The 20,152-nt window shown below is 41.0% G+C and overlaps 1 protein-coding gene and 1 long non-coding RNA gene across 2 annotated transcripts in view; one reads left to right on the top strand and one right to left on the bottom strand.

Annotated features, from left to right (window-relative positions):
- Positions 1-20,152, top strand: part of LOC117811873 (NLR family CARD domain-containing protein 3-like) — a 197,907-nt gene that overhangs the window by 58,283 nt on the left and 119,472 nt on the right.
- Positions 34-1,457, bottom strand: LOC117811268. Its single transcript, XR_004630966.1, has 3 exons — positions 1,409-1,457; positions 1,252-1,272; positions 34-716 (listed from the first exon to the last, which is right to left on the bottom strand). It is a non-coding gene; the product is annotated as an uncharacterized LOC117811268 (long non-coding RNA).

Below are 20,152 nucleotides of genomic sequence, written 5' to 3'. Positions count from 1 at the left end.
TTGGCACCTGCAGCGGTGTTGCATTTTTAAAAAAAAAACATGCTCAAACTCGCCATATGAGCGAATAAGGATGTCCAGTTCCAGTGGGGTGAAAAATGCCGCCCTCTTCTTCTCCTTTGCCGTGGTGACTCGTCGAATCGGGGCTCCATTGATGCTGTCTTTTTAAAGTTGTGGTGCTCGCACTTAACCCCAGGTGAAACTACTCCAAGTTGATTTAACTAACTCAAATCAGCTGTTGTGGAACCGAAAACACAGAGTTTCCTATCTCAGAGTAGATCAGCTAGAGTTCAGGGTTAGACTCAGAGTTTTATTGAACCTGCTTTGTGAAACGGACCCCAGGTCACCTGTAAGACACACATCAAATATGAATCAGACAGATGTTTCAAAGTACTTGATATGAAGTTAAGTAACTTCTGTTTCAAACCTAAACTGGTACTAAAGCCACTTTGGAGCACCCACTCTGGCAGCATGGAATAATTAGATAGAAATGAGATCGTAGATTTGTTTTTGTCATCTTGGAGCGTTTCATTTGTTTATTTCAAAACGGGATGTAAAGACAGTTGAGCCGTCTCATAAATGTTTACCTTTGTGTTGTTCCCTTTTGACACTAAATGTCCACTACTGTAATGTACCGTGTGGAAGAAGTAAGTGTGTTTACTCGGCTTCTCCTCTTTGCTATTGTGTAAACTTACGGTCGAGTCGGCAACGGTGAAGATCTGTATTTAGAGACAGGAAGAAGCAGTTCAGAATGAAAGGAAGAAGAGTGAGGGACAAAGGGAGATTTCATTATTCCAGACAACCAGCATGTCACACCTGCAGTATATGCAAAACACACTGGTGTCATACAAGTGTATTTTTAGACCTCCAAACTTAGTTTTCATGAAGGTTTTTAAAACTTTGGAGTAATTGTTTAAGCCCAGGGCCAAGTAAAAAAGGTTTACCTCTGACAGGAATAATCCTGATTGTGGAAATGTAGATACAATGTATATATCTTTAAATGATATCCCTGAATTATTTTCCTGATTATCAGTAAAAACCAAAATGTTTCTGCTTTTAATGCCGACCAACGAGCTCTGTGAATATCACTGAGAACATGACCTGAGGTTTTAAAGGTGTGCATTTAAAAGGAAGAAAGATGGGTGGGGGGTAAGGGAGGGAGGGGGAGAAAAAGATTTGAGTTCTTTGAAGATACAGAGTTTGGTAGATAAAGCAAAGCATTGCAGACTCTTCATATACCCCATTTATACTCACCAACTAGAGGGCAGCTGTGTGCTGTTTGTGGAAGAAAGTAAAATACATGTTAGGACAGTCTGTGTTTGTGTCTTTAATAAGTTTAAAAATAAAAACATTAATTGATCAAAAAAAGTTGACCGTGAAGTACCAGTGTTTACAGCAGGTGATCAATTACCTCATTTTAAACAGAGTACAGAACCTTTACTTACTTTTCCAAGTCTGCAGCAATTATGTAGGGTCGCACACAGAAAGAGGAGGCCGGGGGATGCAGAGAGAGAGAGAGAGAGAGAGAGAGAGAGAGAGAGAGAGACTATCAGTCTTATTACAGAAACATATCAGAACTCAGGTCAACATGAACTATTTGTCAGGGTGAATAAAAACATCTATTTTATCATTTATTTTCAGCCTTTAGAAATACTTTAGTTATTCGCAGTGCATATTCCCACAGCTAAGTTATACTGTACCTCTTAAAACACAGCTAGAAATAATAACAATAATATTTAAAAAGCATGATTTGATTTTATAAAGACACATTTCAATGGGTAATACATTTTTCTTCATTGAAATTATGCAATTCTGTTAATGGCTTGAGACATGATTCAGTAAATATGAGGAAATTAAATGTCAGTTTAACAAAATGATCATTCATATGTATGTTCTTACTCTTGGTCGGATGAGGAGCCCATGACGATCAGCCAAATGTGAGAGGAGGGAGAGAGCCGTGAGGAATGGTGAGAGGGAGGAGAGGGAGAGAAAACATTGTAGTTGTGTGACAATACAGAGCTTCATACAGTACATTACATATATTGCTATTCTCAAAATAAAACGTATTCTTCCTTAGCTGTTGAGTTTTCATCACCCTTTTATTTGTTAACTTTGTATCTAGCTAACAGAGAGCAGGACGCGCCGTGGTGCCGAGAATACACAGCCAATAAGATGGCGTCTTACTGCTGTGTGGTGGTTCTTATCTGTCAAGTCTATGGTCAGGACGTTGAAACGGTCATATTCAATAATAACTGGATGTACTAAAGCACACACATGAAGTGTCAGTCTGTATTCATATTAACATGCTCTGCTTTAAACTGTAGTGTCAGACATATGACTGAAGACCGAGGTCCTCTTCCGTTTAGATAAAGACCGTTACTGCCTACGTCACTCTCAACTGACCATTAGCGACTGTTAGCGCTAGCCGCTAGCTAACAAGCAAGCTAACAACGTCTTTAAAGCTGGAATTAAACATTTTCAACCTTCCTTTCACCTGGGCTTGAGTTATTAGTTACTAAACAACATTGGAGGGTAATTTTAAAACATCAGACGTGAAGCTGAGACGTCAGTAGTTCGTGTTGAGAGAGAGAGACTTCTCTCATGAAACTTACCTGTCGAGGGAACGGAATGAACGAACTGCAGCTGGCTGTCAATCAAAACGTCGGGATGCGTTCAGGGACAGTCAGACAGTTGAACTCCGCTCGCTTTAAGATCAGGTTAAAGTTTTCAACTAATTTCGACTTTTAAAAACTGAGATGAAATATTTGGATTAAGTTAGTAGCTAAACTGTAACTCGACTGAAGATGATTGAAAATGCCAGTTAGTTGCTTTTGCTTACTTGATTTAAAAACGTACTAAGAAAATAATTTAAAAAAATACCTTTTGAGTAGAAACAAGTATCGTGTGAGCATACTATAGATGTTCTCACAAAGCATGTCATTTGTATTGTTTGATATAATCACTGTGCTGTGGTGTCTTGTGTCGTGTTTTTGAAATGAAGAATGATACATATGGTTTGAAATGTTCTCCCTGTTTCCCACTCTGTCCAAACATACAAACATTCACTGTCCAACCTGAGAAAGAGTGTTGAGCTACGTAACGATTGTTTCATTCCAGATGAACATTTCAAACTAAGTTGTCTGTGCTTGGAGTAATTTAGTTTCTGTTTTTATTCCATGGTATAGATTTGAGATTTCAAGTAATGGTTTCTAAATAAACATGATGTAACAGAATGTACTCCTATGTATTCTTGACTGTACATATGCTGTTTGTATGTGTGTATGTGTGTGTGTATGTGTGTTTGTGTATGTGTGTGTCTGTGTGTATGTTTTTCACTAAGCACTGATGAGGTCATCTGAGTCAGCTTTGTCTCAGACCAGCTGTGTAGCTGCTATGTGACAGTTGATAGGATAGAATAGGATTCATGGGGTGCATCTCAAAGCTCTAAACTGCAGTCTCCTCGCTCCTCGGTCGAACCGGAAGTAGTTATTGACGCGCCATTTTAACTTGCGTCCCAAAGCTCTAAACGCTGCTGGAGGAGAGAGGAGAGAGGAGCGAGGAGACTGATCCGAGGAGGGATGATCGAGGAAACACGAGAGCAGACTTTGCGGAAGTCTTTTCTCTGACAGACACGCCCCCTTATCGAATATCACTCTCCGATTGGACGCTGCAGCGGCTCGGACTTAACCGAAACTTAACATCAGCTGAGTTTAATAACAGAGAAAAGACGGACCTTAAAACAGTCACTAAGGGTGCCCTGAAACAGACCTTAAAACAGTCACTAAGGGTGCCCTGAAACAGACCTTAAAACAGTCACTGAGGGTGCCCTGAAACAGACCTTAAAACAGTCACTGAGGGTGCCCTGAAACAGACCTTAAAACAGTCACTAAGGGTGCCCTGAAACAGACCTTAAAACAGTCACTAAGGGTGCCCTGAAACAGACCTTAAAACAGTCATTAAGGGTGCCCTGAAACAGATCATAAACACATGTCGGTTTCTAAACAGTCTGTATTTGATGAGCTGAGATTAAAAAGTGTTTGATGTGAATTTTAAAAACAAAATACTGATCGCAAAATCATAAATTCAATATAACAGAGGATGGATGTTATATCTGATTGTTTTTGTCAGATTCACTGTCTAATGAAATAGAGTAATAGAGTCTAACATCATAGATAGAATATATATTAATGATCAGTTATTCCTCCTGTTAGTTTCCCTGTTTGTTCTGGTTTTCTTCATGAAGAGAAGTCTGACAGTAAAGTTTGTCTGTTAGTAAAAACACTTGTTATATTTCCTGTCAGGTTAATAAAGTTTCATATGAGGCTGATCATTAATGAGCACAGGGTTTGAAAAGAGTTGCATGGTTTCTATTTTCCCTTAAAGTAATAAATAATTTAATAATGAGGCATTTTACTGATGAATCGATCCGTGATGCTTCAGGACAGAATAAACAGAGAGCAGATTCTCTTCATGTGCAGGTGTGTGTTAAACAGGTGTGTGTTAAACAGGTGTGTGTTAAACAGGTGTGTGTTAAACAGGTAAACACAGAGACAGAGCTCTGTTACTGTTTATATTGATCAGTTATTACAGTGAACATGTGTGCAGACACAAACAGCTGTTAAAGCCGTCATCACAAACCGACGTCGCTTCACGTGATGCTCCGGAGGAGAGGACGTCTCATTTCTCTAAATACAAATCTCCTCTCTCCTCTCTCCTCTGGTTTCATTTCCTCGCATCTCTGGTGGGTGGGACTAAGACGCGAGGAAGAGACGTGAGGATGGACGTTTAGAGCTTTGAGATGCACCCATGGAGTACGTGTTTGTGTTTTGTCACTCACTGTTGAGGTCACCTGAATCACCTGTGTGTGCGTGCGTGTGTGTCTGTGTGTGTTTGTGTGTGCATGCGTGCTTGTGTTTGTCACTCACTGATGAGGTCATCTGAATCACATGTGTGTGCGTGCGTGTTTGTGTGTTTCAGCACTGATGAGGTCATCTGAATCACCTGTGTGTGTTTGTGTGTGTGTTTGTGTGTGTGTGTTTGTGTGTGTGTGTTTGTGTTTGTCACTCACTGAGGAGGTCATCTGAATCACCTGTGTGTTTGTGTGTGTGTGTTTGTGTTTGTCACTCACTGAGGTCATCTGAATCACCTGTGTGTGTTTGTGTGTGTGGGTGTGTGTGTGTGTGTGCGTGTGTCTGTGTCAGTCAGTACTGATGAGGTCATCTGAATCACCTGTGTCTCCAACTGTCATTAACTGTTGCCATGGTGATGGGACCAGCTGTGTAACTGCTGTGTGACAGTTGATTAAGAATGGGATTCATGGGGAAAATTAGGGTCTATAAATGTCCACACTGTGCGATAACCGTAATAGCTATCAGAAAAAGGATCAAACCGTGAGCATCAGAAGACTCTGATGAACACAGTGATGTGTTTTTCATGTCTGTACAGTCAGAAATGTAGTCAGGGCAGCGAGTTAAGAAAAGTGAAACTTTTGCTCTCCTCCAGAAATGTTTAACATTACGGCAGATGGCCGAGCAGAGAGACTTTCTCTGACAGTTGGTGACCTGGTGGCTCAACGGTACAATCTTTTGCTTTGGTAACCTCTTTGACAGAAGCAGGAGAAGACAGGGAACGTTTTGATGTCTTATTTGTGTATGTGGAGTGAAATTTGTGGATTTTCTGGCAATTTCTCCAGAGGCCATGACCCATTGTTTTCCCAGCCTGCCCACTCTAAGTGTTGAACCTCTCACTCTGCTCATCAGAGTTCCACCCCACACACACCAATGTTAAAGTGAGGGAAGAGCTGAAATTTGATGAATTTTTGAACAGTGAAATCTGTGAAACTGTGAAAGGTATCAAAAAAGTGAAACAAGTGTAGATAGCTGAAAGTCTTGTGAACAGTTTAAAGTTTGAATGGAGTGTATAAGTGAAAGTATGCTGAAGCTATGAGCTGTAGTAGTTGATTAGTTGTTGTTAGTAGTTGTAGTAGTTGTAGTAATAAAGTTGAATAACAATATGTTGAAATGTTCAGCATTTCAACATGATAATAAAATAATAATATTGAATAGCTTTCTTGTGTTATCAGATGATTGTCTATTTTTCATGAAACCAGTTTGATCTGTGTGGATGAGCTTTCCCATTACCTGACTTAACCTTGGAGCAAGAATTTTGGACAAAATGTTATGTCTATATTTGCAAGTGATATTGGACGATAGTTGCTACATATCAAGGGGTCTTTGTCTTTTTTTGTGGATTAGGGTAATGTGGGAATAATTAAACATGGGTGGAAAACTTCCCTTGTCAAAGGATGCTTGAAACTTCTGTAAAAAGTATAGGAGATAAATCCTCCTGATAAAATTCTGAGGTATAGCCATCAGATCATCTGTTTTTTAAGTCTTGAAGCCAAATGGTAAATGGTAAATGGACTTGTACTTGTATAGCGCTTTTCTAGTCTGTTTGACCACTCAAAGCGCTTTTACACTACTTGTCACATTCACCCATTCATACCCATTCACTCACTGATGGTAGAGACTGCTATGTAGTGAGGGACCATCAGTGTTAGCTAATCAGTGTTAGCTAATCTCATTCATTCACATTTCAAAGATGATTAACAACATGAAAACCTGGTCCTTCTTCATGCATTTGGATATACTATGATTCTAGAGTACATTTGCTCTGTTTTCTCTTCTCTCTCTCTGCCTCCTTAAAGCTTTCTGTCTAAATGTCGTAAACAGTCACTGCTGATGTGGTGGGATCATTGCTCTCCTTTATGCAACAACACACAGAGGCCAGACAGTTGCTCCTGGAGTCGTAGTCAAATATTATCTGGTAAAAGCGAGTCCCCTTTGACCAAATGATGGTGGGCAGGAACAGCAGCGTGTAAATGAGCAGCACCACCACCAAAGTTCCAACTATTCGTCGTTTCTCATCAGAACCGACCGAGACGGAAGAAGAGAGGGCTCTGAGGGTCCTGACCAGGAAGAAGATGAACAGTGGGAAGGGGATGATGAGGATAATTGAGAGTACTATTATTGTAACTGTAACAGTAACCCTGAATAACATCATAAGGAAACAAACAGGAGGGAAGGCCCAGACCACAGCACAGACCACCACAGAGATCTTCATGGTTTGTTTGAATTGGTGGACGATGACCAGGTACCTGCAAAACCAGAGGGACACACTGTCTTTGAGGAGGTGCAGGAACATTCAGAAACATGATTATCAGACACTGTAGCACTACACACGGCTTTAAACAGACCTTACCTTTCCAGTGAGATGCACACCATGAAGCCAACACTCGACAGTACACCACAGCTGTAGACATCATCAGCCATGGGAGTCCACTGATTTGTCACAAATACGATCAGGCAGCAGAGCTGAATGATGTCTGAAATGAGAAGGTTGATGACGTATATCGCAGTGACTTGACCCTGGCGTACCTGCAGAAGAATAGAGGTAGAAGTAAACATGACTCTCTGCAGTAACAGCCATGAATCATCCAACTATGACTATTGTGATATTCTGGCTTTTCTCAATTGTTTAAACACAATTACTGGTACTTGAGACACAATGACCACAACATGTAACCCATACACCCACCCCCTGAACCAATTCTACTAAACTACAAGCACAATTCCTGCTTTACACTCAAACTGCAGTTCTGATACACACTTTTTTCAAAAGACTACACACAATTCTCTGCATTTGGCACAATTTTCATGAAGAAATCTCTCCTAGTTTTCACAAGGAACACACTATCATTCAAAACCTAAAGTTAATTGCCCTACTATGCACACTGACTCATCACATGGGCAAACACCTGTCACACATTTTTACAATTAGCAATCAGAGCTTTATTTCCCCCACTGCTTGGCGGCACAAACATTACTTGTGATGTGGATGAGATGCTGTGACCAGACCGAAACAGAAGAGATGATGCAGCATAGTTCTTATTTACTGTCACTGTATACAGTACATTCTTCAGTTGTTTTGTATGTATACTGTGTATTTGTGTGTTTTAAGTATAAAAAGAATATTCTTAAATATTTTACAACAAACTTATGTATGTACTGTCTATAGTAAGTGTAACACTGAACATAAAAAAGGCCTAAGTCATTCTGATGAATGGAGAAGTGTTCTCCATTCATCATAGTGTTTTACATTGAGCACATCAGTGTTCAACTGGTTCTTATAAATGTCTATTCATATGGTGGTTTGTGTTATTTGAAAACAAAATACCATTTTAGAAGAAATAACATTGTTTTAAATGTAAAGTTTCATTTTGCAGGAGAGCTAAGGGGTTTTGCCCATTGTAGAGTTCTGAGAGTATGAGGCATGCTTACAGAAAATGTGTCAACAATCGAGAATAACTGTAATGGTGCGTTCACACCAAACATGAATAGAATCATTCACGCGAATGAAGTACATGTAAAGTCAATGCAGAGGCGCGAGTAGACGCGAGTAGAGGTCTGGCGGCGCGTATCGCCCGTATTCTGCGACGCGAATGGCACGATTCCCGCGAATGGCGTGCATCATTTGCGTGAACGACGCGCATCATTTGCGCGAATTCGCGCGTACAGAGCGAATTCATTCGTGCGTATGAAGCGAATTTATTCGTGCGTATGAAGCGAATTCATTTGCGCGAACAATTCGCGAGAGTTGAAACATCTGAACTCAAGCGAATGAATCACGGCGCGATAGCCAATCGGCGTGCAGATCCCCCGGTGACGTGTGTTGTGTGACGTATGGACCAGCGGAGATTCCAACGGGGATTTCCTCATCTGGAATATATGGGACACTTTGATTCTATCATCGTGCAGCTTCCCCAAACTCTGTGACTCTACCTGTTCTTATGGGATGAGGAATAAACAGGAGCTCACTGTGAGGACAGAGAGGGAGGAGGATTATGTGGTGAGTTGTGAAAAACTTTGTCTGTCAGCTATCGGATGTAATAGTAGGAAGTTATCTCTGCCCACTTTAGTATAACCGGCTTCCCCATTCAATGTCCGCGAGCTCAACCTTGTTACTGCGGTCTAGCCAGCCTCCACTTCAGAAACGAAAGTCAAGCCAGCCTCCACTGTCTTCTGTTTGATGACAACAGACAGCTGTGGCGTGGGAGCCCCCCTCCCTCTCGCGTATATTCGCGTCTTGGCACTCGTTTACACGCGATTTTTATGCGCGAATTGAGCGAGTCATTCGCGTGAGTAAACACAAATCATTCGCGCGTCCATATAAAATATGTTTTTTAAATTATTTTTTTTTATTTTTCAAAAGTGAGTTAACTGTTTTTGCAAATGAACTCTTCATATTGTGCATATGTGAGGAATGGACTGATCAAGCTGTTATGTAATAGTGCAATTGAAGGTGCAAATGTACAATGTGAAAATGTCGAGGTAGTCCGTTTGATTGTACTGTTCATATCGGAGTCTGTATGGCTGGGAGCAGCCGAGACTGCAGAGCACCACCAGAGTTCAGCAGTCTTACGGCCTCAGGAAAGAAGCTGTTCCTCATTCTGGTGGTTCTGCTTTCATGCTCTCATGGGGAGGCACTCTGACCCAGTCAAACAGGAGCACAAGGCTGAAGTGTGGGTTGTGTCATGTTTGCATTCAGAAGCTGTACCTCTATAACTTTACACACATTTCAGGGACTATCCTGAAACTAATGGAGAAGATGATTTTTCACTAGTGAATTATGTTTTATGTGAACTATGTATTACACTGAACTAACTATATATATCTATAGACACTTAAGAAATTTCACAAAAAGTCCATCTCTGGTTAATTTAAGAGTATCTGTAATGGTGAGGGAAAGTCAGCCTCTGGAGACCATGAATACTCACAAAGTGGAACACTTCTCCATAGTTTTTATTCTAGTTTTTAAAACACAAATGTTGAGAACTGATGGAATAGAATATGTTTTGCTTATTCTTTGCCCAAAAGTCATGAAATAAAAAAGTAGGTTGGCTTCATCCTCTGACGACCATGAACGCTGACAGAATTGAACACTCCTTTGACCTTTTTTAATCAAACTTACTGACCAAGTTTAGTGTGTTTTGCTGTTTCTTCCTCTACAGTGTAAGCAGAAGCATTCTGCATGTGTATAAACTCACATCATCTTTGGGTTGATATCAAAGCTTGCACCAAACCCAGATCCAGATCCTCTACAGACAAGCACACAGTTCCACAGAAACATGACATAGACAGTAAATAAAGTCACAAAGTACATACCAGAGAGAGAAGAGCATGGATGGTCACGAGCATCAAAAGAAGGCTGATACTGATGTATAGCCATACCACAACATACAATAAGAGAAACATATATATGAAATGCTGAAGTCCTGTCATCGTAGTCGTTGGGGTAGTCGTAGTAGTCTGTGTGGGAGGTGGTGTTATTGAAGCCTGCTTCCATTCTTCAGTGTAATCTAAAGTTATAGAGATCAGGAAAAATAACAGTTAGTAAAAAGCAGAGTGCAGTAACATGAATAACATGGTCGTCACTAAACACAGCATTTCATCTAACGTGCTCAGTTTATTCAAAAGTTTGAGATCAGTGTGAATAGTTTCATGGACTTTAAACTTCAAAGGTTCTGCTGGTCAAGGCTTTCCTTTTTCACTTTACAAAATGTTTTCTTAAAAAATATTATTTGTGTTCAATATTAGAAAAAAATACAGGACTTGACCTTCAAGTCTAGTTCTGTGTTTTTCAATACCTCTGTAATTGACTCAATATTATTGTAAATGAGGATTACCCCTCACTGATCTCTCGTGCATAAATACAGGCTGATTGATTGATTGATTGATTGATTGATTGATTGATTGATTGATTAGGGCGTGTCTAGGCTGCCAAATAAAGGATTCATATGGACATCAATTCTTTGGGTAAAGGCTTTTTCATTAAAAAGATAATTGACTATATTTCTAAGTGGCTGTAATCTGCCTCAGATATCACATCTCTGACCTGCAGGGAGACAAAGTTCTCTTCATGTCTCAGCTGTTATCATTGCCTGGACATTTAAAACATCCCATAATTACTCCTCATTAGTTTCATGTTGGGTTAAAACATAAAGAACAGACGATGTGAAAATGAATAATGAGGAGAGGAATATGTCAAAGGCATCCAGATGCAAGAAAATGCAGTGTTGAAGGAGTTTCTCCATAGGAGATATGGCATGGCTCCTTTTTGTGACTGGCTCCAAATCAGCCCTTAATCAGGTCATCCAGCAGTTCAAAATGGCATTGCTGGATAGAAGATGTCTCTACTATTTTTATTTCAGACAGTCCAAATATGTTGACACACGCACGGAGGATTCTTTCTTTTCTCTCCGTCGTCTGTCATTGCACCTATGCCTCCTTCTCGCCACAGTGACCGCAGCCTTTTGTGCGTAACGCTGTGCCAGTTTACACCTGCCTTTCAAACGTTCTAAATATAGACGCAAAAACACAGACCGCTATCTGCTTCAGGTTTTATAAATCACATTGTGTGTGCTAAATGTTTACAATTGCATCTCCTCCTCCCAGTATTTGCATCTGCATGTATTCTGAATATTCATGAAGGCAAACAGGCTAAATGGATTGCACGTGCTATTTTGCTCATTTGACAGACGCAATCCTCGGTGCTCCCGGTTGGTACATCAGCTTTGCACGTGCTGTCAAGTTTGCATGTGTGTTTATACACAGAAGAAGGGTGAGATTCTGTGCTCAGACTTACTGACCAACTGGCAGCCGTGACCCGCCATCGGAGGGCCCCCGCCAGCTGGCTCTTGGCCAGTGTTCAGATGGACGGTTCCTCTGGCCCGCGGTTTCACTTCTGAGGAGAGGCCAGTAGCATATGCTTGTCTCAAAGGCTGTGTGTACTTAAAGATTAAGCCATGCAGGTCTAAGTACACACGGCTGGTACAGTGAAACATCGAATGGCTCATTAAATCAGTTATAGTTCCTTTGATTGATTTGACCCCAACAACCTTGTCAAGTATGCGCGGGACCCCCCACCTGTGGGTTGGGCTACTTTGTCATCACTGAAAGTGACCCAAAATGAACTGGGGCCTTCGGCATGGGCAATTGAGTCGAGCTCCTCCAGAAGGCTAAAACAGAACTTTTAGGCCTAGTTGACCCATCCCCCACCCAGGGTCACTTCTCTTCATTTCTGGGCATTTGACACTGCTTTTGACACTCCACGGTCTCCTGGGTGGAAGGGGGTTGGCCCCGCCAACTCAATTAGGGGCACTTCAGTCCAATTTGGGGTACTTTTTACACTTAGGTTCCCGGGGGGGTCTCCCGATCTAGGGGTGGCCCCGCCCACTCAAGTAGGGCCACTTTTTGTGCTCATAATTGAGGTGGGTGGGGCCTGGGGAGTCAAATCTTTACAATTGGAGACAAGTACCCCTTATCAAACTTAAGTTAACTTGGAGCACTTGGGGGCGTGGCCATGACCACCCCCGAGCCAATGGGAACGTTTTGCAGTGTTTTAGGTTTAAGTGCCCCAAAATGAAAAGAAAGTGCCCCTTATTGAGGAGGGCGGGGCCTGGAGAGGCCAATCTGCCTAACCGGAGACAAAGTGCCCCTTCGACCAAGTTGTCCAAATTGAGGGGCCCCAATTCCTTTGAGATCACTTTGGCACCCGGGTAGTCAGAACTTTACCAATTCGAGATTCCCAAAATGAACCACTACCTCAGCCCAGAGTTGTAAGCTGCTGGAACAAAATAATTTCCCAAATGGGGACTCAATAAAGATGATCTTATCTTTAATACTACACACTGCACCTTTAAATACTACACACTGTACCTTCAAATGCTAAACACTGCCCCTTTAAATACTACACACTTCCCCTTTAAATACTACACACTGTACCTTTAAATACTACACACTATACCTTTAAATACTACACACTGTACCTTTAAATACTTCACACTGCACCTTTAAATACTACACACTATACCTTTAAATACTACACTCTGTAGCTTTAAATACTACACACTGTACCTTTAAATACTACACACTATACCTTTAAATACTACACACTGTACCTTTAAATACTTCACACTGCACCTTTAAATACTACACACTGTACCTTTAAATACTACACACTTCACCTTTAAATGCTACACACTGTAGCTTTAAATACTGGACACTGCACCTTTAAATACTACACACTATACCTTTAAATACTACACACAATACCTTTAAATACTACACTCTGTAGCTTTAAATACTACACACTGTACCTTTAAATACTACACACTTCACCTTTAAATGCTACACACTGTAGCTTTAAATACTGGACACTGCACCTTTAAATACTACACACTATACCTTTAAATACTACACACTGCACCCTTAAATGCTACATACTGCACCTTTAGATAAGGTGTGCGTTTTGTGTGTGTTTGATGTGTGTTTGGTGTGTGTTTGATCTGTGTTTGGTGTGTGTTTGATGTGTTTGATGTGTGTTTGGTGTGTGTTTGATGTGTGTTTGATGTGTGTTTGATGAGTGTTTGGTGTGTGTTTGATGTGTGTTTGATGAGTGTTTGGTGTGTGTTTGATGTGTGTTTGATGAGTGTTTGGTGTGTGTTTGATGTGTGTTTGATGTGTGTTTGATGTGTGTTTGATGAGTGTTTGGTGTGTGTTTGATGAGTGTTTGGTGTGTGTTTGATGTGTGTTTGATGAGTGTTTGATGTGTGTTTGATGAGTGTTTGGTGTGTGTTTGATGTGTTTGATCTGTGTTTGGTGTGTGTTTGATGTGTTTGATGTGTGTTTGGTTTGTGTTTGATGTGTGTTTGGTGTGTGTTTTCGGTGTGTGTTTGATGTGTGTTTGGTGTGTGTTTGATGTGTGTTTGATGTGTGTTTGATGTGTGTTTGGTTTGTGTTTGATTTGTGTTTGATGTGTGTTTGATGTGTGTTTGGTGTGTGTTCACTAGCGTCTTAGTCCCACCCACCAGAGATGTGAGGAAATGAAACGAGAGGAGAGAGGAAACGAGGAGATTTGTATTTAGAGAAATGAGATGTCCTTTCCTCCAGAGCGTCACGTGAAGCGACGTCGGTTTGTGATGACGGCTTTAACAGCTGTTTGTGTCTGCACACATGTTCACTGTAATAACTCTGATCAATATAAACAGTAACAGAGCTCTGTCTCTGTGTTTACATGTTTAACACACACCTGTTTAACACACACCTGTTTAACACACACCTGTTTAACACACACCTGTTTAACACACACCTGTTTAACACACACCTGTTTAACACACACCTGCACATGAAGAGAATCTGCTCTCTGTTTATTCTGTCCTGAAGCATCACGGATCGATTCACTGGTAAAATGCCTCATTATTAAATTATTTATTACTTTAAGGGAAAATAGAAACCATGCAACTCTTTTCAAACTCTGTGCTCATTAATGATCAGCCTCATATGAAACTTTATTAACCTGACAGGAAATATAACAAGAAGATATTTCATGAAGAAAACGAGAACAAACAGGGAAACTAACAGGAGAAATAACTGATCATTAATTTATATTCTATCTATTATATGTTGTGACTCTATTTTGTTAGACAGTGAGTCTGAAATAAACATTAGATATAAACTCAGGAGTGATCCTGTTTTTTCAGTTTTATGTTCAATATTTTGTTTTGAAATCTCACATCAAACACTTTTTAATCTCAGCTCATCAAATACAGACTGTTTAGAAACCAACGTGTGTTTAGGATCTGTTTCAGGGCACCCTTAGTGACTGTTTTAAGGTCTGTTTCAGGGCACCCTTAGTGACTGTTTTAAGGTCTGTGTCAGGGCACCCTTAGTGACTGTTTTAAGGTCTGTTTCAGGGCACCCTTAGTGACTGTTTTAAGGTCTGTTTCAGGGCACCCTTAGTGACTGTTTTAAGGTCTGTTTCAGGGCACCCTTAGTGACTGTTTTAAGGTCTGTTTCAGGGCACCCTTAGTGACTGTTTTAAGGTCTGTTTCAGGGCACCCTTAGTGACTGTTTTAAGGTCTGTTTCAGGACACCCTTAGTGACTGTTTTAAGGTCTGTTTCAGGGCACCCTTAGTGACTGTTTTAAGGTCTGTTTCAGGGCACCCTTAGTGACTGTTTTAAGGTCTGTTTCAGGACACCCTTAGTGACTGTTTTAAGGTCTGTTTCAGGGCACCCTTAGTGACTGTTTTAAGGTCTGTTTCAGGGCACCCTTAGTGACAGTTTTAAGGTCTGTTTCAGGGCACCCTTAGTGACTGTTTTAAGGTCTGTTTCAGGGCACCCTTAGTGACTGTTTTAAGATCTGTTTCAGGGCCCCCTTAGTGACTGTTTTAAGGTCTGTTTCAGGGCACCCTTAGTGACTGTTTTAAGGTCTGTGTCAGGGCACCCTTAGTGACTGTTTTAAGGTCTGTTTCAGGGCACCCTTAGTGACTGTTTTAAGGTCTGTTTCAGGGCACCCTTAGTGACTGTTTTAAGGTCTGTGTCAGGACACCCTTAGTGACTGTTTTAAGGTCTGTTTCAGGGCACCCTTAGTGACTGTTTTAAGGTCTGTTTAAGAGCACCCTTAGTGACTGTTTTAAGGTCTGTTTCAGGGCATCCTTAGTGACTGTTTTAAGGTCTGTTTCAGAGCACCCTTAATGACTGTTATAAGGTCTGTTTAAGAGCACCCTTAGTGACTGTTTTAAGGTCTGTTTCAGGGCACCCTTAGTGACTGTTTTAAGGTCTTTTTCAGGGCACCCTTAGTGACTGTTTTAAGGTCTCTTTCAGGGTACCCTTAGTGACTGTTTTAAGGTCTGCTTCAGGGCACCCTTAGTGACTGTTTTAAGGTCTGTTTCAGGGCACCCTTAGTGACTGTTTTAAGTTCTGTTTCAGGGCACCCTTAGTAACTGTTTTAAGGTCTGTTTCAGGGCACCCTTAGTAACTGTTTTGAGGTCTGTTTCAGGGCACCCTTAGTGACTGTTTTAAGGTCTGTTTCAGGGCACCCTTAGTGACTGTTTTAAGGTCTTTTTCAGGGCACCCTTAGTGACTGTTTTAAGGTCTCTTTCAGGGTACCCTTAGTGACTGTTTTAAGGTCTGCTTCAGGGCACCCTTAGTGACTGTTTTAAGGTCTGTTTCAGGGCACCCTTAGTGACTGTTTTAAGTTCTGTTTCAGGGCACCCTTAGTAACTGTTTTAAGGTCTGTTTCAGGGCACCCTTAGTAACTGTTTTGAGGTCTGTTTCAGGGCACCCTTAGTGACTGTTTTATGGTCTGTTTCAGGACACCCTTAGTGACTGTTTTAAGGTCTGTTTCAGGTCACCCTTAGTGACTGTTTTATGTCTTTGTTCTATTATTAAACTCAGCTGATGTTAAGTTTCAGTTAAGTCTGAGCCGCTGCAGTGTCCAATCACTGAGTGGTATTCGATAAGGGGGCGATTTTAGGTTTAGTGTGTTAATACTTTATGTCAAAATGAAAAAATAACTGCTTAGTCATACTTGTGGGGTTGTGCTGAAAAACAAAGTACTACAGTGTCAGTCAGTCAGTCAAGTACTACAGTCTTCATCCATGTGGAAAGAGTCCACTACTTACTGACAGAGCCCCTGAGAAATGTGTTGAAAACGATGATCCTGATGCTCTTAAAGATCCATGATATGATCACTGTTGCATCCTGACACAAAAACCCCAGCAGAGTCTTATTTGGTTGCAGTCAACAGGCACGATGATTCATCTGTTGGGGGAGATCTTGTCTTGTTTCCGGTTGTCAAAAACAAGAAGTGGATCCTCTGACGGTGTGGAAGTATCTGGCACCCTCTGGTGGTTTTGTTGGGGTTTGACATGATGAGAGGGATGAGACAGAGACACAAACAGAGGCATAGAAGGATTCCCTCTAGATTCTCCATGCCAGGTTTAAGACATTTAAAGACCTTTATATGACCACTTGAATGTTTAATGCCAACATCACAGTAACACTAGCAAAGGTATCAAGAATACAATAACACGTGTATATTTACACTTTAGAATAGGTTTAAATTCACTTTACCAAACAACATTAAAAAGATAACAAATGTAAGCACTAAGTAATCAAAGTACAAAATAATGAGCTCAATTTAGAGTCCTGTAGGAGACAATGTAGTTGTTTCTCCTGTCTATAAGCAGAACATCAAACCCTGGAGCCTTCATCATCCAGCTAAAATGAACATTACAGTAGAAGAAGTAGCAGTATTGGAGCTAAAGGTTTTGAAAATAAATCAATTGTATTCCTGCAGAATCAGCTCGTATTAGGGCCCTATGAAATCTGTTCGATTTTGTTCCAAATTCAGTTTTTTCCGTTTTAATTTTTTAGAATTCCGTTTTTTACCCTTTACACTTATTTTACCCTTTACACTTATTTTACCCTTTACACTTATTTTACCCTTTACACTTATTTTACCCTTTACACTTATTTTACCCTTTACACTTATTTTACCCTTTACACTTATTTTACCCTTTACACTTATTTTACCCTTTACACTTATTTTACCCTTTACACTTATTTTACCACCATATAGTGTGTGCTTTTTGTGTCACTGAATAAAACACATCATTGCACAATTTTGCCCAGTATTTCAAGTCAAATGTACCAGTAAGTGCTATAAATACAAAGTGCTTATAATTTGACATGGTTTCAAGTAAAAGAAATAACTGAATGTAAACACAAGTCCATTTCAGGAGTTTCATTTGAAAAAGAAAACACAAAGTGCTCAATAAGCTTTTTGTCTCTGTAAACATAAACTGTGAACACAACACTTAGTTTCAGTCTGTTATTTGTAACAAACGTTCTTCTTAAAACAAACTTTAATTCAAGAAAATGCAGCAAAATACAGGCCATGATGCAGCAAGGAACACAACCTGAGTTATGTAATTGAACTCTACTTTGTAAACAAACATTGTAACATTGTAAACATCAGCTCATCATAAGTGATTGCCTTAGGACAAGTATTCAAGTATTCTATTAGACTAGCTAGTCCTTGTGAGGTACCATCTGATCTCTCTCCATTTAGGTTTCCCACCGCCCAGTGACATCACCATTGAAATACATGATTGTCAACCTCTTTGTGTTTAGCTCAGTGAGTGCTTCTTGCTTGTCTGTGAGGAGAGTTTTGTATTGAGAAGTGAGTGGAAATGGATAAACAACAAAAGCGCAAGGGGGGTGCAGAAAAGCTGCGAGAGAAAAAGCTAAAAACAAGTGGACGCAGCAAAATGTGTCAAACTTACTGCTCTGTTTGCCATTGCCACCTCAAGTTCGACTGCGGCAGCAGGTGCAGCCCCTGTCCCCCAGGGGTGTTCCAGGGATGTGTCTTTCATTGGTGTGGACTTCACAGGCATTCTTCAGTCATGTAAGTTTACTATACTGTATACTGTTGTTATGTGTTCTTGCTGACATCCACCTGGATGGTCCTAAAGCCTACTACTTTTACAGAGTGACTGTAATGAATGCAGCCATCTATTATTGCATTATTTTAAAGACACCAATACTGTCAATGTACATGTTTTTTAAATAGTCTTATCCTCACTCTTGACCCACTGGTCCTCTCTTTCTCTCCCTTTGGAGTGAAGGTTTGCCTTTCCCTGATGTGGAGTTTACATGTGTTCTTTTTCTTTCATTGTGACTTTATTAAATAGTTCTTATTTTAATTCTAGAAGAGACAGTATCAGATGAATCTAGCATATCTGACCTCACCTCTGCTTTCTGTCTCCCTCAGAGCACCAAGGTCCATGCAGCCTTCTGTCTCAGCATATGTAAGTACAAAATAAGCTGTTATCTCTCTGTTCACCTAAACATTATTTAAACTATACCTCAGCTGATCCCTGCTCTCTTTCTTTCCTTTGTCTGCCTGTCTCTGTATCTCTCTATCTTTCTCTCTCATTCTCTCTCTGTTGTTCATCCTTTAAGGTGCCACTTTGATGAGGACTCTTTATTTTACAGGGATATATGGTCTTAATTGTGTATTTGTATAAACAGTATATTTCATTAAACATTGAAAAGACATCTCTAACATTGTTTCTTTGACATCCACTTTCACTTCAAGATGGAATTGTGACACTGTGTCCATCTCTCCCAAGATGAAAGTGTCTGTGAGCATTGAAAGAGTGTATCCATTTTTTAGCCCTGGTAGGGGTCTAATGTCGCATTCACACCAGACACGAATGATCGCGCTATTCCCACGAATACATGTGAATGTTTTGTGTTTACTCCCTTAATTATCACGAATGACTCGCTCAGTTCAGGCGTCTAAATCACGAGTGCTCTAGGTGCAAATTTTCACAAGACGGGAGGGACTTCCCCCCTTCCTTCGCCGTTCCAGTCAGTTGTCATTGAACATGGCTGAGTTGGACCTTATTGCGAGAGTTGCTGCTCTATGTCTGTTGGGGAAGGCCCAAAACCGTGTGAGATCCAGACGCCTCCGAGTCTGGGTCTATCGGATCCTCCAGAGGACAGTGAATGTCATCACCTTCTCCAGGAGCTGCGTCAGGATGACAGCCACTTCCGGCGCTATTTTTCGGCTACATCAGGCCCAGTTTGAATACCTGTTGACGAGGATCGGCACCAGGATATCCCTCCAGGACACTACCTACCGGCGCGCTACAACAGCTGCAGGGTGCCTGTTTATCTGTATACATGCAGGATTTGTGACAACCCACCATGGTAACTCCCTGACAGGAAGCACCTTCTGTCTCAGATAGGGGGTCAGATTTAGCACCTGACCCTCACTGATTTCAGCTGTGGGTTTGGCCACTGTAGGGCCAGACCTACTGCTGAGAGATTGCTCAGTTGCCAGAGTATGGTGTTAAATGCTGAGGCCTAGTCTTCCCACATGCAGTACCAGAACATGTGGCAGATGTTCTCAGCCTGGTGTTCAGATGGGAATGTGGATCCAAGCACTGCTCTGTGCCCACCATTCTGTTGTTCTGAGTTTGTTCTTGCATATTGCCACGATGAACCCAATCAAGAACTAAATGTTTTGCACCTGTCTAGTTTTGCCTGTTAATAGACATTGACCTGGGCCAATCAGAGGGGAGATTGGTGTGGCGGACTACTAATCAGGGCCCAACAGGTGGACTCCAAGACGCACAGGAAGAAAAAAAGGGTAGCAATAGAGACGTACGGGGTGAGAGATGGAACACAGGAACACAGAGCTATTGAACAGCAGTAGAGGAAAGTTCAACAGCTCATCCGGTAAA

Source organism: Notolabrus celidotus, chromosome 4 (assembly GCF_009762535.1).
Source record: "Notolabrus celidotus isolate fNotCel1 chromosome 4, fNotCel1.pri, whole genome shotgun sequence".
In the NCBI taxonomy this organism is placed as follows: domain Eukaryota; kingdom Metazoa; phylum Chordata; class Actinopteri; order Labriformes; family Labridae; genus Notolabrus; species Notolabrus celidotus.
The sequence above is the reverse complement of the archived record's forward strand: the minus strand, read 5'-3'. Positions and strand labels throughout refer to the sequence as shown.